This window comes from Aquarana catesbeiana, linkage group LG08, assembly GCF_042186555.1.
Source record: "Aquarana catesbeiana isolate 2022-GZ linkage group LG08, ASM4218655v1, whole genome shotgun sequence".
NCBI lineage: Eukaryota > Metazoa > Chordata > Amphibia > Anura > Ranidae > Aquarana > Aquarana catesbeiana.
Window position 1 is genome coordinate 244,798,671 of NC_133331.1, and position 25,585 is coordinate 244,824,255.

The 25,585-nt window shown below is 43.1% G+C and overlaps 1 protein-coding gene across 5 annotated transcripts in view; it reads left to right on the forward strand.

Moving 5' to 3' along the window:
* Positions 1-25,585, forward strand: part of LOC141106305 (catenin delta-1-like) — a 403,119-nt gene that overhangs the window by 171,450 nt on the left and 206,084 nt on the right. The window lies entirely within an intron of this gene.

Sequence of the window (25,585 nt, forward strand, 5' to 3'; positions counted from 1 at the left end):
GCATCCTTTTTTTCCCCACAAATAGAGCTTTCTTTTGGTGGTATTTGATCACCTCTGGGATTTTATTTTTTGTAATATAAATGAAAAAAGACCAAGCATTTTGAAAAAAATCCAATAAACTGAATTTTAGTCATACATTTAGACCGAAATGTATTCACCCACATGTCTTTGGTAAAGAAAATTTCTATAAGCGTATATTTATTGGTTTGCGCAAAAGTTATAGCATCTTCAAACTATGATACGTTTACTGGAATTTACACAGCTTTTAGTTTTACTGCCTATAATTTCTTGAGGTGTTAAAATGGCAGGGCAGTACAAAACCCCTCCAAATTACCCCAAGGTATTTACTAAGAGGCAAGAGACTGCGAAAAAGTCTCACACTCTCGCGGCTCCTCCCCGCATCAGATAACTCCCTAGGAGAAGCGCTCTCCGGGAGGGGGGTTGAAACTAGGAGGCCGGTCACTGCCAGGTGTTTTTTTTTTTAAAAAGAAACAGGAGGGTTTACAACCCCTTCAAGTCAGGAGGTAAACGGAGAAAAACAAAAAAATCCCTGCGCTATCATAAAAAACCCCCCAAGGAAGCAGCAGTTCAACTGTGAAATATTCACAACCAACAAAGAAAAAACTGCTCTATACAGTGAATAAAAAGTGCATAAAAAAAATCAATATATGCAGTAACCACAAAAATATAGATCAAATGACATCAAATCTTTAGTGCACAAATGGTAGCAAATACAGTACATCAAATGGCATCAAATCATTAGTGCACAAGTGGTAGCAAAGTCCATAGATTTTGAAGAAATCGAGAGTCTGGTGAGGAGATAGGAGTCCCCTTCAAGTCAGGAGCTACACTTTTTGTAGCTGCTGACTTTTAATAAACGAAAAAAAAGCCTGGAACTCCGCTTTAATGGGACATCCTCACGGAACCCCCACTGCACCCGATTAAAGGCCTTCTCTGCATCTAGGGCTAGGAAGGTCGTGGGGAGTTTACGTAGTTCTACATATCTGAGTAAATGAAGGATTGGTCTGGTGGCAACAGGAGCTTGGCGGAGCTTAATGAATTCTACTTGACCAGGGTCAATCAAAGAAGGAAGTATATCCAGCAGCCAAAGTGCCAGGGCCTTCGGTTAGATTTTTATATCTGAATTAAGGAGAGGAAGAGAGAGAGAGGTCTATAATTGGATAGAAGAAGTATCCTTTATCAGGTTTAGGAATGGTTATTACCATAGCTTGTAGCATCTCTTTAGGAAATTTACCGCAATCCAACACTTAATTATAAACAGTGCTTAGTCGTGGAGCAAGGATATCCGCAATTTTGTGATAATATTTATTAGGGGAACCATCTAATCTTGGGGCTTTAGGTGTGGGGAGACGATAGATAACTTGAAAATTTCGGCTGTCATGAAAAGGTTGGGATAGAGCTTCTAATTGTGTAGTGTCAAGGGGATTGAGAAATGCTTGGATCTGGTTCAAAGGTAGATTCATCTAGGTCAGTGGTTCTCAACCCCTCTAGTGCCGTGACCCCTTGATAAAATTTCCCAATTTGTGGAGACCCCCAACGGTAAAATTATTTTCATAGCGTGGGTTGTCAGCACCCAAGGCAAGACAAGTAATTTGCTCCCCTAACCCACGGACATTTAGCACTCCCTGAGTCCCTAACACTCGTACAGTATTAAAACCCTGATGGTGCATTTTGGGGTGTACCACTCTTTCTCTTTGTTCTCCTTTCTTGCCCTTTTATCTCTCTATCCTAATTTATTGTTGTTTTTTTTCCCCCATCCCTCTTTCTAGCCATCTTTCTTGTTCTTTCTCTTATTCTTTCTCTCCCTTTTTCTTTGTTCCTCCCCCTCTTTTCCTCTCAATTCCATGTATTCTCTATTTTTATTCCTTCTCTTCTTGGTGGGGGGAATGGTATAAGTGGCAGTGTTGGCGGGAGTTCTGATCAGCCAACTAAGGTGCTCTTGATCAAGGTCATCTGCTGATCTGAGAACTTTAGTGGGGACCTTTAATGGCAACTATAATCCCAGGTAGTGTTACTCAATGTTTCTCCAACTTTGTGGTGTCTCGTAGCAGTGACACCTATGCCGAAATCAGGAGATAGGGTCTCCTCCAGCCCCTCCCACTTCACATTCCTCACCAGTCAGCTGACTTCTAGTCTCTGCCCCCCAGTCATGCCGTGAACTGAATGGGTGGCTGCAAAGAGACTGAGAGGGCAGCTGCGGGCTCCAGGGACAGCCCTGCTGGGCGGCCGCAAAAAGGCTGGGAGAGTGGTGCGGGCTTCAGGAACAGCCAAGGATTTGGTGACCCCTGGCAAATCATCATTTGACCCCCGAGGGGGTCACGACCCCCCAGGTTGAGAACCACTGATCTAGGTAGTCTTTAAATACTTCTACTATTCGGTCAGGGTCATGGTGTTTAGTACCAGTTTTAGAATCCATTAGGTGTTGTATTTTAGTGACCAAGCGTTTACTCATTATGCGTCGAGCCAAAAAAGCACCTGCCTTGTTGCCCAAAGCATTTGAGTTGGCTTTGAGAATTTTGATCTGTTTTTCGTAGCTATAGAGCAACAAGGAACAGAGATTGATTCTCAGGCTCCGCAATTTAGAGGCATGGTGTGCACTTGTTTAGATCTTCTATATTCTTTATTGACTGTACTAGGCTATCAAAACGCTGCAATCTGCGTCTTTTTAATTGTGAGCCTAATTGTAATAATTTCTCCCTCAGGACTGCCTTGTGGGCATTCCAGAGGGTATAACAGTCAATATCTGAATATTCATTCAAAGAGAAATATGAATTCAACTCCTCTGTGAGTGAGCAGAGATGGTCGGGATCTGCTAGGATGGATGTTTATTTTTCATAGGGGAGAGTACGCAGGCTTCGGGTGTGCCAAAATTGTTAGTGATAGGGACGGGTTTGGACCATGTAATTGCACCTATGACTGTAGAGACTGGAAAGACCACTTTTCAAAAACAAACGTCAATCCTAGAGTAAGAATGATGCGAAGGAGAGTAGTAGGTGTAGTCCCTCTCCACCGCATGAAAACCATCAGATGTCAAACAGATCCCTTCTGTAAAGTAAATCATGTAAACAAGTGGATGGTTTCCTCCATGAGGACGTCAAATTGAGCTGAGGATCAACAATAGCAGTAAAGTCCCCTCTCATGATCAGAAGCAACTGATGACCAGATTCGACCATCTTAAAGTGTTACTAAATCCACAACAGTAAAATCAGTCTGTTTATGCAGTAAAGCATGCTTGTTATACTCAGTGGTACCTAAGGGGTTAATCCTCTGCATTGTGTAAAAAGGCTGTGTGATCCTGTCTTCTCTGATTCTCCCCTTCTTACACTGACTCTAGTCCATTTCCTGATATAACCAAGCATTAGGGGACAGGCTGCACATGCTCGGTTTGTTGTTGTGCTAGAGTTCCTGATTCTCTTACTGAGGATGGGGGCGGCAGCACCCGACAGCCGAGGGACAGATCGGCTTCGGGTGTCAACATTGTGGGCTCCCTGGACAGGTAAGTGTCCATGTTTTAAAAGTCAACAGCTGCAGTATTTGTAAAAACGGCGGAACTCCGTTTTAATCGCAATTAGCACTCCAGTTTTTTTCTTATCAGAATTAGCAGCAAAAATCTGGGAAAAATGTTTAAGGGAAAGTCAGGGTGATTTGTTTCTAAGAAATCTACCAAAAAAACATTTGACAAGGACAGATAGTATATTTAAAGTGTCTTGAAAAAGTATTCATACCCCTTGAAATGTTCCACATTTTGTCATGTTACAACCAAAAACGTAAATGTATTTTATTGGAATTTTATGTAATAGACCAACACAAAGTGGCACATAATTGTGAAGTGGAAGTAAAATGTTTTTTATTTTTTTACAAATATCTGAAAAGTGTGGTGTGCATTTGAATTCGGCCCCCTTTACTCTGTTACCCCTAACTAAAATCTAGTTGAACCAATTCCCTTCAGAAGTTACCTAATTCGTAAATAGTCCACCTGTGTGTAATTTAGTCTCTGTATAAATACTGTTCTGTGAAGCCCTCAAATGTTTAGAGAACCTTACTGAACAAACCGCATCATGAAGGCCAAGGAACACACCAGACCGGTCAGAGATAAAATTGTGGAGAAGTTTATAGCAAGTTTGGGTTAGAAAAAAAAAATCCTAAGCTTTGAACTTCTCACAGAGCACTGTTCAATCTATCATCCGCAAATGGAAAGAGTATGGCACAACTGCAAACTTGAGACTGGGACGAAGGTTCACCTTCCAGCAGGACAACGACCCTAAACATACAGCCAGCGTTACAATGGAATGGTTTAGATCAAAGCATATTCATGTGTTAGAATGGCCCAGTCAAAGTCCAGACCTAAATCCAATTGAGAATCTGTGGCAAGATTTGAAAATTGCTGTTCAGACACTCTCCATCCAATCTGACAGGGCTTGAGCTATTTTGCACAGAAGAATGGGCAAAAATGTCACTCTTTCGATGTGCAAAGCTAGTAGAGACATACCCCAAAAGAATTGCAGCGAAAGGTGGTTCTACAAAGTATTGACTAAGGGGGGCTGAATACAAATGCATGCCACACTTTTCAGATAATTATTTGTAAATCCCAATAAAATACATTTACATTTTTGGTTGTAACATGACAAAGTGTGGACATTTTTAAGAGGTATGAATACTTTTTCAAGGCACTATATTATAAAATTAAAATAAAAATATTGAAAATTATTGTTGAATGCGGTATAGGCCATATCAGTAAAAATAGCAGATTATCTTTTCTGTATGATCCAAGAGGTCGATGCATTTTGCAACAACCAGCTTCCTCAGGACCTCCTTGGTTTGGTAGCAAAGTGAAGAGAGAGAGAGTCTAGCTTTCAGATGGTGACAGGTTATGCTGCATGGACATATAGTTTAGTCCAAAATGTGATCAGTGAAGGTTTTTAATTAGCTGGGCCTTATGGCAAAAATATATCTATGGGTAACAGAAATTTGGATTCAATTGGATGATAAATATCACATGAGATAGAGAAAGCCGTTTTACCGTAAACAGGTGCACTTCTTACTTCCAATGGGAGTTGTGGCTTTACCTTTCGGGAAAGCGGATATTGCATATATGTTATATTAATCTTTATTCACAGTCTCAACCAGCCCTTGATATCAGCAAAAACACAGATTGACAACCTGCAACAACCGCAATTAATAAAGCATTATTATGGTATCTTGATAGGATGGAAAATCACAACCTTGGGTATATATATATTCCAATGTATCAACACCCAATTACCTGTATACACCAAATATCTCCAAATCCTCTCCTAGGAGCCTCCACCACAAGGAAAAAGGGGGGAAGAGGAGGAAATCTGGAAGGGCAGCAGGAAGGAACAATGCACATGTGATCTTTTTGCCTGCAATTGTAATTGAAGACGCAGCTGAAGAGATCTATAAAACAATAAAATGCATAAATATATCCATACCCTCACAGGTTGGGAGCAGTATAAACTATTCTATCTTAGTCTCAATACTCTTACCTTAACCGCTTCAGCCCCGGAAGATTTGGCTGCTGAATGACCAAGCCATTTTTTGCGATTCGGCACTGTATCACTTTAACTGACAATTGCGCGGTCGTGCGGCGCTACTCCCAACCAAAATATCCCCATATTTATTTTTTTATTTCAAAAAAGCACATTTTTTTCTCAGTTTAGGCCGATATGTATTCTTCTACATATTTTTGGTAATAAAAATTGCAATAAGCGTATATTGATCGGTTTGCGCAAAAGTTATAGCGTCTACAAAATAGGGGATATATTTATAGCATTTTTATTATTTTTTTTTTTTTTTTTTTTTTTTTACTAGTAATGGCGGTGATCTGCAATTTTTATTGCAACTGCGACATTATGGCAGACACATTAGACACTTTTGACACATTTTTGGGACCATTGGCATTTATACAGCTATCAGTGCTATAAAAATGCACTGATTACTGTAAAAATATCACTGGCAGGGAAGGGGTTAACACTAGGGGGTGTTCAAGGGGTTAACTGTGTTCCCTAGTGTGTGTTCTAACTGAAGGGGGAATGGGACTGTCTAGGGGAGATGACAGATCGCTGTTCATACTTTGTATGAACACACAATCTGTGTCTTCTCCCCTCAGAGAACCGGGATCTGTGTGTTTCTGTCACGCGACCGTCAGGCACTCGCATTGGCCCCCGGGGCGAGAAGTGCCCCTTGTGGCCACAGGGCGAAGCGAGGTTGTATAACGTCGTTTCGCCCAGCCGTGCCATTCTGCCGCAGTAAAACTGTGGCGGTTGGTCGGCAAGTGGTTAAACACCAACATCCAAAAATTTTGTAACTACACAAATAAGAGTATTCCCCCTAAATCCATCACCTCAACTCTGCCTCCTTAGGAGCCCAGAGGACCATATTAATGCCCTTCAACCTCCAGTATCTTACCTAACAGGGGGGCCTTCTTAACAATAATTATACCTATATCCATATGCCATAGATAAATACCCTGTCACCAACACAAGACGACTCCAAAGGTATTGCTGAGGACACATGCCAGCATTTAGAGCTCACTAAAAGTAATGCACAAATCTGGAACTATGAAATACTACATAAATGATACACAAATGCTAAATAATGTACAGGTTTTTTTTTAATTTATAAATGGCCTTATTTATTGGACCCAGTTCTGGTAACCCTACCCTAGAGGTGCATAGGTTATACTCATAGGAAGGGTTTGAAACTCGAAGCGTCATTAAGTCCTGGTGTGGAGGTGGCGTTTAGATTAAAAAAAAAATCTACCATGCCTCTCGTAATTTCCTATGAAAATTTCTGCCTCTTGGGTAGAGCTGCACGATTCTGGCTAAAATGAGAATTGCAATTTTTTTGCTTAGAAGATAGATCACGATTCTCTCGGCGTAACATCATCTTTCACATTAAACAGAATATTTGGGCTAACTTTACTGTTTCGTTTTTTTTTATTCATTGAAGTGTATTTTTCCCAAAAAAATGCATTTGAAAGACCACTGTGCAAATACAGTGTGACATAAAATATTGCAACAATCCCTATTTTATTCTCTATGGTCTCTGCTAAAAAATGTTTGGGGGTTCCAAGTAATTTTCTAGCAAAAAAATTTGATTTTAACTGTAAAACAAGTGTCAGAAAAAGGTTTAGACTTTAAAGTGGATGTAAACCCGAAAATGTTTTTTTTTATTTATTTATTTTTTTTATACCATAATGTATATAGAGTATAAGATTTCCTATCATTGGAGCCCAGTCTTGCCACACAGAGTTAATCCATCTCTGAGCAATCCTCTTTTATTGTTCAGTGAGACAATTCTTGACAAACTGAGAAAAACTTTGTCAAATCCTCCCCCTTGCTGTGAGTGACAGGTGTTTTACATATCTCATGCACTAGCCTAAGAGACATGCAGTATTTTTAAATTCCCTCCCCCACTCCTTTCTTCAGCAGCTCTGCAAGGATTGGCTGTTCCACACCTCAGAATGATTTGGCATGCTGAAGTTATGTGGTTACTTTCCTGTCTTTTCACTGGATGTTAGAGATCATAGCAGAAGTTCAGTGTTAGAAATACACAGGAGAAAATGCATATTGACAAGGGGATTGTAGAGGTGGGCGGGGAGTGTACTGACATCACGACTCCACCCACCGAGCTCCAGACAACAGACCCACCCACAGAATCTGCAGTTTTTCGGGTCTAATAACAGAGAGGGTTGAGACATTTGACAGGTAAGGATACATGCAGGAGGCATGTATATCCTTATAGATAACCCCTATGGCAGTAGTTTAGAAAGGATGACATTGGGTTTACATCCACTTTAAGTGGTTAAACTTCCTGCATATTCACACAGAAGTTTTATCCCTTTGATCTAAGAGGGAAAAGTTACAATGTTAAAATCTTGACAGACTGCCAGAGTAAGCAGAGAACTCTATACTCGTTACATGAAAGAATGGAGACACTCCGCAACGTGGATTGTCAGAGGGGGTGAATGGAGATTGTGATCTTTTAACAATTAATTGTGCAGCTCTACTCTTGGGTGATCTAGGACTCTTTCAAGGACAGGGAAATTGAACCACAGAGGTGTCATGGTTATGTTTCAGGGCTACGTGTCTGCCTATAGGTGTATATACAATATTGTTCCTAATATAGTAGATGTAGAAAACATTTTAATCCCCCCATATGTTGGGGACTTAAAAGGTTTAAAAGTGTAGCCTAAAATGTAGTTTTATTATAATATTAAAAAGACAGAACTGTACATACATAAAATAACAAAGATTGGAGTAGGCATGAGGTCATACAATACAGTAGTCTATGCACTTCATATAAATTGTACATGTAGAGAAAATGTCCAACTGTTTCAGAGTCAAGTAGCTCCTTCTTCAGAGAAGACTCTGCAAATAATGTACTATGATCAAGTGCTCCTCCTGGGTAGGAGAAAAAGCCAATTTCATAAAAAAAAATCGGTAGAAAAACAGGCCACTGCCTGCTCACGTCTAGTAGATCTCCCCTCAGGAAGGGAGAGGGAGAGCAGACAAAACCCCAAAGGGCAAGGTGAAGGTAGGGATTCCTCAGTCACTCAGCAGGACCCTAAGGCCCCATTCACACCTGAGAGTAGCGTTTTTGAGCGTTTTGTTGGGCGTATTTGTGCGTTTCCATGCAGCGTTTTTGAGCTTTGGCATTTTTTTTTATTAGCCAATAGGAAAAATGATCATCTGTTTCATCATTTGTTGCTATGTTTTTAGATTTTGGCATCTGCTTCCTGCTCCAAAAACACCCAAATATGCCCGATTCGAGCGACAAAAAAGGGTCCAGAACTTGTTTGAGCTTCAGGCGAATGGAGTGGAGATGTGTACCATCTCCATAGAGAATAATATATTTTTTCCCCTCAAGCGTTTTGTAGCTTCGGGCTTCAAGCTACAAAACGCTCAGGTGTGAATGGAGCCTAAGAGTATACATAAGGACCACCTTCTAAGGTATCTATGTTGAAGAAAACCACGTCCAATTCACTAGCCAATATGGGCAAGTATCTCAAATATCTCACAAGAAGTCTCTGCAGTGACTGATTTAGCCTGTGGTGTTGTGGCAGGTCTGCATGGAGTAAATGGCACCAATATATATGATATAATAGATGTGGTCGTATATTCTCCTCCAAAAATCTCAAATTGTCTTGCCGACATAGTCCCACATTGGCAAAACATAATGTAAATGTCGCCTTGTGTCTGGCGGCAGTCCACATATTGCCTTAACCACTTAACTACCAGCCGCTGTCTTTATACGTCGGTACTTTGGCGTGGAACACCATTGGTATCCTCTTAAGCGGCGGCTGGCTTTCAGATAAAAGTGATCTCTGCAGTGGATTCGCTGCAAGATCTCTCTTATCGGCAGTGGGAGAGGTGCCCCCCCCCCCGCGCCATGCTTCGGTCATCTCCACCGCTTACCGGAGCTGTTGGTAGCGGCAGAGACCATCAGGTCTTCTCCCCTGTGACACTGGATGCTGATTGAGGGAAAGGTGGCCACCACTTGGCTCCATAACATTGGATGACAGAAGCGACGTCAAAGGCAGAGGGTTGTAAAGGCAGAAGGTTTTTTTTTATCTTAAGGCATTCTATGCCTTAAGATAAAAATCATTCTGTGTTCAGCAGCACCCCTAACACTTACCTGAGGTCCCTCTCTGTCCAGCAATATCCACAAGGGTCTCAGCCGTCTGAGATTCTCCTTCCTGATTGGCTGAGAAACAGCAGCTGTGCCATTGGCTCCCGCTGCTGTCAATCAGTCAGCCAATTGGGAGAGAGGGGGCGGGGCCGGGTCGGGGTTCCGTGTCTGAATGGACACAAGGGAACTGACTCAGTTCTGGTGCCCCCATAGCAAGCTGCTTGCTGTGGGGGTACTGAACAGGAGGGAGGGGCAAGGCTCACAGAAGAGGGACCAGAGAAGAGGAGGACCCAGGCTGCTATGTGCAAATCCACTGTAACACAGCAGGTAAATATAACTAACATGTTTAGTTTTTTCCTATAAAAAAAAAAAAAAAAAAAAAGACACTATAATCCACTTTAAAGGGGATTTTTTTAATTTATTTTTTATTGAGTTTTAGTCTATGAGGTCTTTTTGACCCCAGATCTCACATTAAAGAGGTCCTGTCATGCTTTTTTTTTTTCTATTACAAGGGATGTTTACATTCCTTGTAATAAGAATAAAAGTGACCCAAATTATTTTTTTTTTAAAAGGACAGTGTAAAAATAAAAAGTAGAAGTCGCGCCCGCATATGAAAATGGTGTTCACACCGCACATGTGAGGTATCGCCTTGATCGTTGGAGTGAGAGCAATCATTTTAGTACTTGATCCCCTCTGTAACTCAAAACCTGTAAAAAATTATTAAACTTTGCCAAATTAGATTTTTAGATGCCAAAGTTTGTTGCCATTCCACGAGCGGGCGCAATTTTGAAGCGTGATATGTTGGGTATCAATTTACTCTGCATAACATTATCCTTCATGATATAGAAAAAATTGGGCTAACTTTTTACTTTAATTCAAAAAAGTGTATTTTTTCCACAAAAAAAAATGTGCTTGTAAGACCGCTGCGCAAATACGGTGTGGCATAAAGTATTGCAATGACTGCCATTCTATTCTTTAGGGTGTCTAAAAAAAAATTTTGGGGGTTCTAAGTAAATTTTTTTAGCAAAAAAAAAATGATTTTAACTTGTAAACCACAAATCTCAAAAAGAGGCTTGGTCCAGAAGTGGTTAATGTGTGCATGCCTGTGGGCCTTCCAAAATCCACTCGACCCACATCTAAACATACCATGTTTATTTTCCTCTGTCCGAAAACCTTCCTGAAAGGTTTTGTTTTTTTTATAAATCTTTTTATTAAATGTCATTATTTACAAACAAAACACAAAAAAACACATCATACACATTGAACCAAAAATATACATTTTCCAAAATCTAATATAAACATTATTAATCCCACAAAAAAAAAAAAAAAAAAAAAGAAAGGAATTAATAGAGAAAAAGTAAACCTTAGTTCCTCCCTTTCACCAATGACCTCAAACATTTCCCAAATGAGAGTACACTTATTATAGACAATAACCCCCATGGACATTCAATGCTATATACTGTTTATCCAACCACTTTTCCCACACTTTATCGTACTTACTAGGTTAGCCCCTATTCATGCAAGTATCTCTATACAGTGGAAGATTATTATTTACCAATTGCTTCCAGTATGAGAGCGTAGGGGGACGAGGTTTCTTCCAATACAACGCAATAGCTTTTTTTGCATAGAATAATGCTATATTCGCAAACATTCGCTCAGACACTGTTGGAAAAATAGTCTCTACCAAACCCAATAAACAGACAGACATTGAGGTTGGTAGAGGAGCGGAAGGGATAGAATTCAATAAAGCCACCACTTCCACCCAAAAAATTGTTATAAATGAGCAAGTCCAAAAGATATGTATAAAATTCCCCCCGAATTACTCCACATCGCCAACACTCTGAAGAGCGTTTATCTTCTTAAGTCTGTGTGGTGTGATATATGCTCTATGTACCAGTTTGTATTTGATCATGCGATCTCTCAAAGATATCAGAGATGGCAAAGGAAAGCCCCATACACCCCTCCAATCTTCCATATCTAAATCTGGTATATCTTGCACCCACCTAGCTCTAAGAGCCTCTAATGGCAGGATAGAATATAATGTAAGATGAGAATACAATCTTGAGATAGACTTATCCAGGCACTCAGACCTTAGCACTAATTCTAAAGTAGATTGATCGTTAAACTATCCTATGGAAATTGTGCATGGAAAGTGTGAAGAAGCTGAAAGTATCTAAATAGATGGGAACTGGAAACATTGAAAGTCGTGGTAAGTGTAGAAAAAGTAGATAGTTTCCGATCAGTGATCACTTGGGAAAGTAATTTAATATTATATTTAGTCCATGCAAAAGGCTTTGGTGCTTTAAAAATTGAGGAAGAGTAGGATTAAACCATAGAGGGGCGCTTGGAGAAAACGCACCTTTGTGATAATGCTCACATCTAAGACCGGCCTCCCAGGCACAAATAGTAATGAGCATTGAAGGAGTCAACTGGTATTATGCCTTTCGGACCCTAAACAAAAGGGACTTAAGAGCATCTATAGAACCTACTACTGCTGCTTCCAGCCGAGTAGAGGAATTGCATATATCAGGATTCAGCCACCACGTGGTCGTAACCAACTGAGTGGCTTAAAAGTATCTGTATAAGTCCGGAAAAGCTAGTCCTCCTTGGTCACAAGGACGTATCAGGGTGGTTAGTTTATACCTGGGGTTCTTCGATCCCCATAAAAGTGAAAACAGTTGGTTTAATTTTGTTTAAAAGGACATAAGGAGCCACTGGGGGGGAATGTCTAAATAAATACATAAATTTTGGTATCATTTTCATTTTTAAGAGATTAATACGTCCCAATAAAGACAATGGTAAAGACTTCCATGCCTTCTATTTTAACCCAATAGCTTCCAAAATCGGAGTCAAATTCAGGGAGATAAATTCAGAGGCTTGAAGGGAAATAACAACTAAGTATTTAAAGTTCTCCACCCACTGCAATGAAATGTCATTAGAAGCCGTACTACGGGCCTCCATATCTATTGGAAACAGCAAAGACTTGCTCCAATTTACCTTCAGCCCTGTGACCATTAAAAAAGAGTCCAATATCTTCAAAGCCCCTTGCAGAGAGGGTCCGGCATCATTTAAAAATAATAGGAGGTCATCTGCGTACAAGGCTACCCTCTCCTCCAACCAACCGATCCGCAATCCCTTAATATTAGGGGAGGTGCGTAAAGCCTCCACCACAGGCTCCATAGCAAAGAGGGTCGGAGAGAGAGGGCAACCCTGCCGTGTTCCCCTAAACAATGAAAAAGCAGTTGACCATCTTCCTCCCATCTTCACTGCAGCTGTTGGGTTTCTATATATGACCTGCAACCATTTTATAAACTCTATTGGAAAGCCCATTCTGCGGAGTACTTAAAACAGAAAGGGCCACTCCAAAGTATCAAAAGCCTTCTCTATATCTAAGGAGGCAATAACCCTAAAACCTATATTAGGATGTGAAACATGAATGTTGGTATGTAATCTCCTCAAATTCACAATGGTAGTTCTACCTGACATAAATCCTGTCTGATCTGAATCAATAATATTCGACCGCGGAGTTTGTAATCGCCTAGAGATAAGCTTTGTCAAAATCTTAAAATCCTACATTCAAAAGTGTGATAGGCCTATATGAAGCACAAACAGATGGATCTTTTGGGTACTTATGAATTAGAACTATATGAGCATGACTCATTGATTCGGGTAGGGCTCCTTCCCGCAAACATTCAGAGTAAAGAGAAGCCAGTACAGGCGCTAAAAGCTCTCCATGAGCCTTATGAAATTCAATAGGAAGGCCATCCGGCCCCGGTGACTTCCCCAATGGAAAGGAACCGATGACCGAAAGGACCTTTTCCGGTGTTATTAAATGTACTAACATCTCCCTCTCATCCGTTAACCAAGCCAAGGCAACTGAATCCATGCCAAGCTTCTGTTGGCTGAAAATCAGAACACAACTGAGATGTGTACAGTGTCTGATAGAATTGCCGAAAAGTCTCAAATTTTGGGCTGTGTACAAACCATATCTCCGGAAATGGTGCATATTTCTGATATCGGAACACTAGCTTGTTCATGTTTAGCCATCATAGCCAAAAAACTATCATTACGATCTCCCTGCTAAAAAAGCTTCTTTTTATTTTGGTATAAATCCAACCTTATGGCCTCCGCCATATGTAAGTGAAATACCCGTTTGTCATGAAGTAAAGCATTAAAATTTAACTCTGAGGGATCCGCAGCATATTGGCATATTTTTTCTTCTATTGTAAGTTTTAAATCATCACTCCTTATTTGCCGAGCTTTATTAAATGCTTTAGTAGCGGATATATACTGTCCCCTTGTATAGGTCTTTAATGCATCCCATGTTATTGCTAAAGTAGATGACCCTGCATTAATTTACCAATACTCCGTTAAGAGATTCCGAATTTTTTTAGTCACATCTGGATGTGAAATCCAGTAAGTTTCCAATCTCCATTATGCTGCATCACGAAAGTGGTGCATGCGAACTGTAAGTATAAGTGGAGCATGATCAGATAACCCTCTCGGCAAGTATTTAACATCCACCATATCCGCTAATGTCGCTGAATTAACGAACGCTAGATCTATGCGGGAGGCGGTCTTATAAGAAGTTGAGTAGCATGAGTATGCTCTAGTTGATGAGTGTTTCCACCGCCAATCTTCTACCAGATCTACCATCTTGGCCCAATTACTAAGTTCTCACGAAAAATATTTAGGGGGGGTTGGTTTATCCAGAACAGGATCAAGTATAGCATTAGTCTCCGGTTATTAATAATTTAGCTGGACCATTCAAAGATATCTTTTCTGTGATACTATACAAAAGAATCTATGCAATAATATACAATCTAATATATATCCTATATAACTATTGCATACATGTATTAAATTGCCTATCCCTATAAATTAGTAAAAAACAGTGTAAACATATCTGCTTAGTAAACAATGTTACATTTATTTCCCAACAAAATAAGAATATATTAAACAGCAGATTGGGGAAACTAACATAAAAGTATTAAAAGGAATTACAATGTTACAAAGCTTACAATCAGAACACAATACAAGAATATACTTCACATCCGCTAGCTAGACTCCTCGGCTGGTCTCAAGATGTTGGAGAGAGCTCTGTGTCGCATGGCTTAGGCCCAAGTCAGCATTCAGAGCAAAGTCCCAAGATGGCAGAGAGACAGCCTCATGACAAGGCTTTGCAGCGAAAAGAGAAAGCGCTCTCCGTAACAATTCTGGTGGGCAAGCCCTTTTGCTATGCAGATTCTGTTTGGGGCCACATTCCTCTGTACCTTTTTAAAACTGTGGAACTGCAAGTGTCAACATGGCTGATCTTGGTTGTAAAAACAGATGTGTATAAACTTTAGAAATATAACATTAGAAGACCATGTTGCCCTCCAACAAGTCCTCACAAACCTTCCTGAAAGTTACTTTTGACCAGTCTGTCCCTAAGCAATCTTGCTTTTTTTTTTTTTTTTTTTTTGTACGTTGTGGATTTTCTGAAAAGTATTTATTTTTATTTATTTATTTATTTTTTTTTTTTCTTTTGAGTGTGCCATTTTTCTCTTTGCTAATTAAACCAAGGAGGTCCTGAGGAAGCTTGTTGTTGCAAAACATGTTAACCTCTTGTATCATACAGAAATGATGTTCCGCTATTGTTACTTATACTCCATTCAACAATATTTTTCAATGATTTTAACCACCTCAATACTGGGCACTTTCACCCCCTTCCCTCCCAGACCAATTTTCAGCTTTCAGTGCTCTCTCAATTTGACAATTACTCAGTCATGCTACACTGTACCCAAATGAAATTTTTATCATTTTGTTCACACAAATAGAGCTTTCTTTTGGTGGTATTTATTCACCACTTCATTTTTTTTTTTTTTGTGATATAAGTGAAAAAAGAGCGAATATTTTAAAAAAAACCCAAAATTTTCTACTTTCTCTTAAAAGAAACCAAAAAAATCAAATTTTGTCACATTTAGGCCAAAATGTATTCCACTACATGTCTTTGGTAAAAAAAAATCCTGTTAAGTGTATGATCATTTGTTTGTGTGAAAGTTAGAATCTACAAGCCATGCTACGCATTATTGAAAATGTATCAATCCTAATGCACTGATGGCCTATCATTTCTTGAGGCCCTAAAATGTCAGGACAGTACAATAACCCCCCAAATGACTCCTTTTTTGGAAAGGAGACAGTCTGAGGTATTTAGTAAAAGGCATAGTGAATTTTTTGAAGCTGCAATTTTTTCCCCACAATGCTTTGGAAAATTGAATATAATATATTATATTTTTTTTTTCCTTCACTAAATTTTCATATTTACTAGTTATTTCTCACACACAGTGCAGGCATAATTGGCATTTCATTTCCTGAGTACCTATTACATTTATGAAGGCCCTGGAGCACCAGGACAATGGAATTACCCACAAAATTACCCCATTTTGGAAAGAAAACACCCCAATGTATATTCTATGAAGCATAATGAGGCTTTTGAACATATCATTTCTTTCCACAAGTTTTTGGAAAATGTGGAAAGAAAATGAAAACCTATTTTTTTCTCAAAGTTGTCAATTTAGAAGATCTTTCTAACACATAGCATGTACATAGCCAAAATGACACCCCAAAATACATTCTGCTACTTGTCCTGAGTATGGCGATACCCCATGTGTGAGACTTTTCAACTACCTGGCCACATACAGAAGCCCAACATGCAAGTAGCACCTTCAGGCTTCTAACACATAGCATGTACACGCCAAGAATTACACCCCAAAATGCACTCTGCTGAGCAAAGGGTAAAAAAAGCTCGAAAAGTATGGTTCAGTACAGTCCAAGGTTTAGCAGGCAGTTCAGGTAACAGGCGTAGGCATGGCCAGTTGAGGTGGCAGGCAGAGGCATGACCAGTTCAGGTGGCAGCAGGCAGCACTTTGTACATTGGGACTTGGTCAGGTAAGACCTGAGGACAGGGATAGAGGCTTCTTCCCACCCAAATCTCTACAAGGCTCCGAGTCTCCAGACCCTAATCCAAGAAAACTAAAAACCCGGAGAAAAATGTTTTCTCCACTCAGAAAACCTTTTCTGGAGCCCCTCACATATGTGTGAGACCCCTGTGCTGTACAGTGGCAGGGCAAATGATCAGTTCAGGAGGCAGGCAAAAAGCATGGTCATTTAATAGGCCGATTCATGTTCACCTTATGGAAAGGTCTTGAACAGCAGAGGACACGTAGACTTTCATGAATGACCTGTCTGCTTGTAGGGAGCTTTGCAAAGCAAGCAACATATCCTTCATGTCAGCACGTGTGGCTGGCTGTGTGGAGGCAGGAAATTCCTCTAATGGCCGTGCTGAAGAGTGGCTGATTCCTGTGTGTCAGAGCCTGTCACCTTTTATCTCTCCCTGTCCGCACTTCTTGGATTTAGTGGGGCTGCTGTATGAGAATCGGGAAGAGGAGGACCCACAATGCTGCTGCTGAAGGAAGGCAGTGGCTGTGTCATCAATATTTTTAAAAGTATTTTACATACGCGTCACCAGTGCAGTACAGCACCATCATATAACTGGTGTGGCAGTGATCAGGGACACTGACTGGTGACAAAAAAAATCTGGAGTTAATTGACGGACACAGCTTCTTCTTTATCCATGACTAAACAGGGTTTTAAAGCCCCACTTACAGGGGTAGGACAGTAGGCAGAAAAAAACTTGGCCCCTCCTATGGGCAGTCCTATCTGGGCTTAAAACCCACTTTCTGCTATAAACCTCCAGTCATTCTGCCTATTGTCTCAGGAGTATGTATGTCATTTTTTTTTTGCTGGGACTAGTGGTCACATTCTGTTTCTTTCCCTGGAATTTTTCTTTTTCCTGGGGAGATCTATCAACTATCTTCTATCGGGCTTGGCGATGGGCTGGATAACCTAGATCCAGTTATCACCCCGGCCTGACCAGCGAGCGTGTGCCAACCACTAGCTCAGCGCTCGGTCAGCTGCGATGATGTCTCACTCTGGATGGGGACTGGCAGCAAGTTAAATGTCTCATAGAGGCGCATGGTCATGTATATCTCCATGTCAGTTACCCCCCCCCCCCCCAAAGGCCTGGGGCCCTGTACATATTCCCCCAACAACCCCCCCGCTGTGGGTGGCATCGGGTGTGTGACAATGGGGATGGTTTTTTGTGGGGTCGCAAATGTGCCTTCGCCATCAGGTGGCCTAGTCCCTGTAGAGGTGGGGAGCCCCTTGGCCTCAGCCTGGTACCCGTGGGACATGCGGGCTACATTCACCCCTCCCCTGCGCCAGTCGTTTGTATAGAGGGACTGAGGGGAAAAGCTGTACTGGACTGGAAGCTGGCATTTGGTGCTCCATGTGTTGACAACGCTGCAGGAGGTAGTGTGCTCAGACCCCCTCCTTCCCAAACTGTGCTTCTGCACTCGCCCCCCGTGAGTACCTGCACCACACGGTCGGGGTGCCCAAAAATGTAGGCTGGGGCTTTTCTTTCCTAGTCCAGCATTCATTTTAACTATGGGTGCTTGCCCTCCTGCTGCATCACTTCCCCTGAGCCAGAGGCAGACGTTTGGGCCAGCGCTTTCACACTGATGAGCGGCACTGGTGTTGTGGATTATTAACTAAAGCTTCTCCTATAAACAAATAATTCCATGCGCTAATAAGCACAATCATAGCTCTCTTGTATAATGCCGGGAAAGCGCGCTTGTTTATCTCCAATTAACACAGATGCTGGTATCCCGTTGAGCTTGGCAAAATCCTCCCTAGGATCATCAGCTGCTTTTATTTATACTGCAAACATGAATAACAAAGGAAGGTGGTGGCTTCAGAATCGGCCAATCAGACACTTGTATTCTTTCAAAAGAACCAATAACACACACGTATATATTCAAATAGAATTCCAGTAGTGACGTGTGCAGATGGACGTGTGCAGAGCCATGCGGCCAGCTTTTTGTGAGACAGTGTTTCACAATTTTAACGCTACTTACATGGGCTTGAACATGATCGGGTGCACATTCCCACTGCTACCAGTGACGCGAGCCGTACTTTTATCATGGCTCGGTGGGCCATGATTTTTGTATGGTTATGCTATTGTTTCCATGTACACAGATGCATTTGCTAGGAGCGTTAATGCAATCGCCATGGGGTGGCCAGTCTCCTGGTGAGGCATAAACGATCATCCCTAAAAGAGCAAACAGATCTGCCGTGTCCACTTGAAGGTTTCCGCAGCCATGGTCTTTCACCAACATCTGTATGTGCGAATACGCTCACATGAGCATATTACAGCAAAACTGACACTGGGGGGGGGGGCGGTCTGACAACATACATACAAATTTCCACAACACTGGGAGGGGCGGTCTACTTATGCCTTTGCCCTGTGCCCCTATATGCCCCCACAGAGGTTACTTGGCGTGCTTAAGGAGTGCACCAGGATCAGCGACACTGGCTATGTATGCCCACTGTGACACATTGGCGCGAGGTGTGCTCAAACTACGCTCAGTGGGGGATTTCTAGGCCCTATATGTCTTTGGATTTATAGCGGCAGTTATATTCCATCCGGGTGCAGTTTTTCACTCTATTAGGCTCCTGCTGCTTGGATGTGACTCCACAATGTTCCATGCGGATGCATAGCTGTATGCCTGCTCATTCCCTGCCGGTTGTACGGGGGCTTTGGTGGTGGGGGCCCCTTTGAGGGGATTCTTCTGAAGTAGTGGACCTCTCCTCTTGGGGGGGATTCCCCTATATACATGGCTGAACTAGGCCATCGTGAGCCCGGTTGAGGAATTCCCTCTCCTACAGACCCTGCGGATGTGGGGTTGAGGTGGCAGCCTGTTTTATGTTCACCCTTGCCGGGCCTGCACTGGCCTTGACTCTGGTATTTCTGGCACTGTCCGAATGGGCCAGGGTTTTGCAACAAGACTTGGCTTTTACCCAGCTGCCTTCAGTCGAAGTGTAGCTAGTGGACTAGTTGGTCCAGGGACTACAGTGCCTTTTGTGACACGTCCCTTGTCGCAGCCCCTCTCCTCTTTCAACTCTGTTTTTTGGCGGTAGTACTGCGGCGAGTCCTGTGGCTCAGGTGTTGGACGGCTGACCACACCGCAAGAAAAAAAAAAAAAAAAAACACGGGCCCTGGTGGGCTGCCCTTCCAGGGAGACCGTTTTAGGGCTACGTTGACCAGTCTTCTCCGGAACCTCAGGGTGGCCAGCGTACCTTTCTGCTTCAGTCAAACAAGGGAAAGAAACTGTAGGAGCACAGGACCGACCAACCTTGAAACATCAGCGGATTTTTAATTTCCCTGGATCCTCGACAAAGGACCCCAATCCCTTTCAGGCTCCTGCAGGTGACGCCAGGCACCCCTGGCTCCAGAACCCCTCCTAGCCCACGGATAAATCCTCAGCAAGTAGGTTGTCCCCACCCATTTCAAGGGTGGGGGGGTCGCCTTTGCTGCCTTCAGGGCCAGTGGACTTCCCACATTTCCAACCAGTGGGTCTGCAAACTCATTTTCTCAGGCTGCAAACTGGAATTTCATTTCCACTGGACGGGTTCCTCCCTCCACTCTGGGGCTCTCGCTGACATGTCTGTGGGCCCTGTATAGGGCTGCGCAGAATCTGCTCCTTCGAGTAGTGATTTGTTGCAGTCCCCGACCACAGAGGTCTAGGTGTTTTTGCTCTAATCTGTTCACAGTTCCTACGATTGACTGGGTTTGTCCGATCTTGGATTTTAGGACCTGAAGGCCTTTATGCGGGTTCTTGGGATTCTCTGGCACCTATAGGCATCAAGGACTTTTACCTGCATGTTCCCATCTGCGAAAGACATCAGTGTATCTGATGTTTTGTGCGGGGATGCACATTAGTGATATGTAGCGCAGCCCTTGAATTTTGCCTCTGCTCCCTGGGTGTTTACCAAGGTCTTGGCCCCCGTCCTCGCCTCGCTGAGACTACGAGGGATTGCAAGGGTCAGCTACCTGACCGACCTGCTCTGGCGTGTGAAGGCCTGCCGTTCCCTGCTGGACAGTGTGGAGATCACCATGCGTTCCCTAATGGACTTTGGGTAGATCCTGACCAGTTAATTTTGGCATCAAATTCGATTTAGTTTTAGTTCTAGTCTTTTGTATAAAATGCCATTTTTAGTTTTGTCCCATTTTTAGTCATCTGCAATTGTTTTAGCTTGTGGTATTTAGTCGACCTAAAATGTTATGGGTTTAGTTTAATTGTAATGCATTTCTGTAGAATTTGGAAACGCATTATATACTCCTGGAGTTGATAAAAAAAAAAATATTGAATGTTATTGATGGTATTAAGGTTTGAACATACTCCGATACAGATTTAGCCGCTTTGGATGGTCTGAGGAGTCCTGTAATGCTGCACGGTGGTCTGGATGATGATCTGAGTAGGCATGTAATGCTGCACAGTGCTTTTTAGTGTCTCCATGTCTCCACATGGACAGTCTGAGGAGGAGGCCTGTAATGCATTGCATTGCACTGCACACAGTGCTCTGGACGATCTAAGGAGGCTTGTAATGCATACAGTGCTCTGGGCGGGGGTTTGAGGCCTGTAATGCACAGTGCTCTTGGATGGTGGTCTGAGAGGCCTGTAATGCTGCACAGTTCTCTGGATGGTGGTCTGAGGGGAGGCCTGTAATGTACACACTCGGTGCTCTGCTCTGGATGGTCTTAAGTCGGGACTCTCGTTCGGCGGCCTGTAATGCACACTACTGCTCTGGGACAGTAGTCTGAGGACGCCTGTAATGCTGCACAGTGCTAACTGCTAAGCACGCTATGGACTCACTTGCTGGGAGCGGAAACACTCACAGGCTTTACACAGGCAGAGCTCCAGGGAAACCGTACGTTCACGTGGGTAAATGTCCCTTGCTCACATTTTCCTTTTCGTTCATTCAAGTACTGTTTGCAGGCATTGAATGTCTTCCAAAAAGAGGAGTGGGACTAACACCATAGGGAAGGGCACACCTATGCCATCAGTAGTTCCTGATGAACCTAGTCATTTCCCTGTGTTGTCCCCTGAAAGTCCAGAGGCTCCCGGGCAATCTGAGCCGCTGAGCCTATCATCTGGTATTGTGCCTACAGTCAACGCTGCTGCTTCACCCTTTATCACTAAGGATGAACTGTCCTCAGCCCTAGCCGTGTTAGAGCACAGGATTTCCGGCATGATTGCCTCCATCCCACAGGGTGGCAGGAAGCATGACAGATCCCCCTCCCCGGAGTCTCCTACTCTGGAGCAGGAATGGGGAAGAGCTTAAAGATCAGGATTCGGTGGAGTGCCCGGCAGATGAGTATATTGATTGGTTTGCGCAAAAGTTTATAGCGTCTGCAAACTGTTATGTTTATATTATTTCTAATTTTTTTTTTTACCAGTAATGGCAGCTATTGCAATTTTTAGCGATATTGCGGCGAACAGATCGGACATTTTTGACACATTTTTGGGACCATTGACATTGCACTGATTGTTTAAATGTCACTGGCAGGAAAGGGGTTAACTAGGGGCCGATCAAGGGGTTAAATGTGTTTCCCTAAGTGTGTTCTAACTGTATGGGGATAGGACTGACTAGGGGAAGAGACATATTGTTGTTTCTGCTTAGTAGCAACAAACGATAGGTCTTCGCTCCCCTGACAGAACAGGGATTTGTGTGTTTACACACATACATCCCTGTGCTGGCTCTCGTGCACGCGTTCGCGCCCGCCGGCCATGCGCATCGGGTCCCCCGCCATGCAGCTGGCGTGCGCATGCCCTCTGGCAGCTCTTAAAGAGGACAACGCACCCATGTGGGGGTTTGCGCAGCCTTGCTATTCTGCCGCAGTATATCTGCATGAGGCGGTCGGCAAGCGGTTAACCTCCCTGGCGGTATGATTCTGTCTGGAATTTTGTGCTGAAAGCGGTACAATTATTTTGCATGGAAATTTGATGCTATGTATTATAGGCCTGCAATTCTTAGTAATTACTTACTTAAACCTGACCAAACAAGACTCTAGTAGACATCCCAGATGTGATAAAGTTTGAAACACAAAATCATGATTTTAAATTTTTAAATAATATAATTTTATTCAATAATGTAATACAAACTAAAGAAATTTGTCAGACAAAGAAAATTCAGTAAACATCCTGAGTGTGATAAATTTTAAAGCAAGGTACAGCACACAGTCCCACGTCACAATCCGGACAAAAGAACCTGCTTTCTTTTCGGATTTTTTTTCCCTTGTCATCTCTGTGTGAACAGCAAACCACACACATCCTGGTAGGTGCTGCCTTTTTTGCGGTTGGCGGTATATAGTCCATAAAGTGCCGACCTGTTAGGCGTTCTGGGTTGGCAACACCAACAGCATGTCGTCCAGGTCTGTTCACATCAACTGATGGCATCTGGTGTTTGGCAAAAATCTGCTCAGCCACCTTCCAGATAAAATCTGAATGAACAAGAGGCCTGTCACTCCCTGCTCGGTACAAGATGTAAGCGTTCCAAAGGCATTGTTCCAGAAGATGCCTGAAAATCTTTTTGTAATATTTTTTCTGCTGTTTCCGCATAGTCGGATAAAGGGTCATTGCCTGATCGGCTCGGTCGACACCTCCCATAGTGCAATTATAGTCTGACGACTTGCGGCTTCAGCACATCTTTCCCACCTTTTGTGTGGACCGTGGCAGTGGAGGTATTGTGCACAGTGCTCATGAGACACACGTCCTTCTTGTCTCGCCAACGTATTGCCATCATCTTACCCTTCTGCCAGGCAACCATTTCTCCGGGTTTTAGTTTTTTCTTTCCAAACATTGATGGCATGTCACGTCTGTTAGGCCTAACTGTACCATAGGCATCCGTCTTGTTTTGGATCAAAACCTCAAACAGTTCCGGCGACGTATAGAAATTGTCCATGGTCACACAATATCCCTGGTTCAGTAATGGCTCCAGCAGTGTAAGGACAGGGGGTTGAACTTCGTGCCTTTACCGGTGTAAATGACCGAGTTCCATATGTATCCGGTGGATGACTCGCAGAGCATGTATGATTTGATGCCAAACCGCGCTCTTTTGGATGCAATATACTGGATCCAGCTTAGGCGTCCTTTGTAGGCCATCAAACTCTCATCCACGCTGACGTCCCTTTCTGGCACGTAGGCCCGCTGGAAATTGTTCCCAATAATTTGGCATACCTCCCAGATTTTTTTTAGCTTGGGCGCAGGATGCGTGGCCTCATCAAACTCTTCATTGTTAGTGAAGTGAAAATATTTCATGATGAGGGAAAAACGGTATTCGGACATCACAGTACCAAAAAACGGAGTGGCCAATAACTTGTTGGTGGTCCAGTACCATTTCTGGCGTGGTTTCTCCACCACCCCCTGAAGAATAATGAGTCCGAGAAACAGCCAGATGTCCTCTTTAGTCACCGGTTCCCACCTTCTGCTTCGGGAAAACCTGGCATGCAGCGTAGCGGATTGCTGCTGTTGGTAGCGATTTGTCTCTATGACAATTTTTTCAATTACCTCCTCTGTGAGAAATAATTGCAGGTATGCCAGAGGGTTGCCACGCTCAACTTTGACCTTCATCCCAGGTGATCCAGTGAAGGGAAATCTTGGGGGCGCTACCTGGTCCGTATCGCACTCAATAGGGCACCAAGTGCGCACATCGCTGATGTCAGGTGCAGGATCATCACCGCTGTCATCGCTGTCACTTGTCAGCTCAGTGTCAGACGACAAATCTCCCCACGCCTCTCGCTATCGCTGAGTTCTGGGAGCAACTCCATGTCGCTGTCGCTGTTGCTGTCATTCAACTGCTCCAAAGGCGATTTTGTAGCGAAATGGCGCTTTTTGGATTCCATTTTCTCAATATTTTATTGGAGGCAATGGGGACTGGGGCAAGGGGCACTGTATCAGTGAGATCTGAGATGATACAATGTAATCCTCTCAGATTACACTGTATCACCTCTTTTTATATGTGTGTTTTGTGTTTGAACTTTTGAACTTTGAATTTCCCGCCTAGTTCCGCTCCCGTGCTCCGCTGCTGCTCGCAGGGAACGGAACTAGGAAGTGAGATGCTGTGATCGCGCTGGCGATCACAGCGGAGCACAGCCGAGGACACTGGAGGGCATCGCTGGAACCCAGGAGAAGGTAAGGGCTCCGCTGGATGCTCTGCAATGTTACCCCGAGCGTGACTCGGGGTTACCGCTCCTGACAGTCAGACCCGAGTCACGCTCGGGATTACCGCCAAGGAGGTTAAGAACAATTTTAATGTTTACAGTAGTTTTAACAGTATTACTGTGAGCTGCAGTATCTCGTGCAGATTTATCGGCTTAGAACACCTGTTATGGTTAGCAGATGTGTGTATGCAGTACCGAAACCTTTAAGCTTAGTACCACATGAAACAATCCTTTAAAGTTTTGTTAGATTTTTAATGTTATGTCACACTGGTAAATCTGCACCTCAACAGGGACACCAAGGTGCGATTGACAGTTTCCCTATTGGACTTCACCCCCTCACTGGCTAAAGCTTTTGTGAGGGAGCAATGACCCTCTAAGACAGGGATATGCAATTAGTGGACCTCCAGCTGTTGCAAAACTATAAGTCCCATCATGCTTCTGCCTTTGGGTGTCATGCTTGTGGCTGTCAGAGTCTTGCTATGCCTCATGGGACTTGTAGTTCTGCAACAGCTGGAGGTCCGCTAATTGCATGTCCCTGCTCTAAGAGCCCTTGCACACTGGGGCGGTTTGCAGGCGCTATTGCACTAATAATAGCGCCTGCAAACCGCCCCGAAAGTGCCGCTGCTTGTATTCCAGTGTGAAAGCCCCGAGGGCTTGCACACTGGAGCGATGCGCTGGCAGGACAGTAAAAAAAGTCCTGCCAGCAGCATCTTCGGAGCGGTGAAGGAGCGGTGTGTATACCGCTCCTGCCCATTGAAATCAATGGGACGGCGCGGCTATACCGCCGGCAAAGCGCCTCTGCAGAGG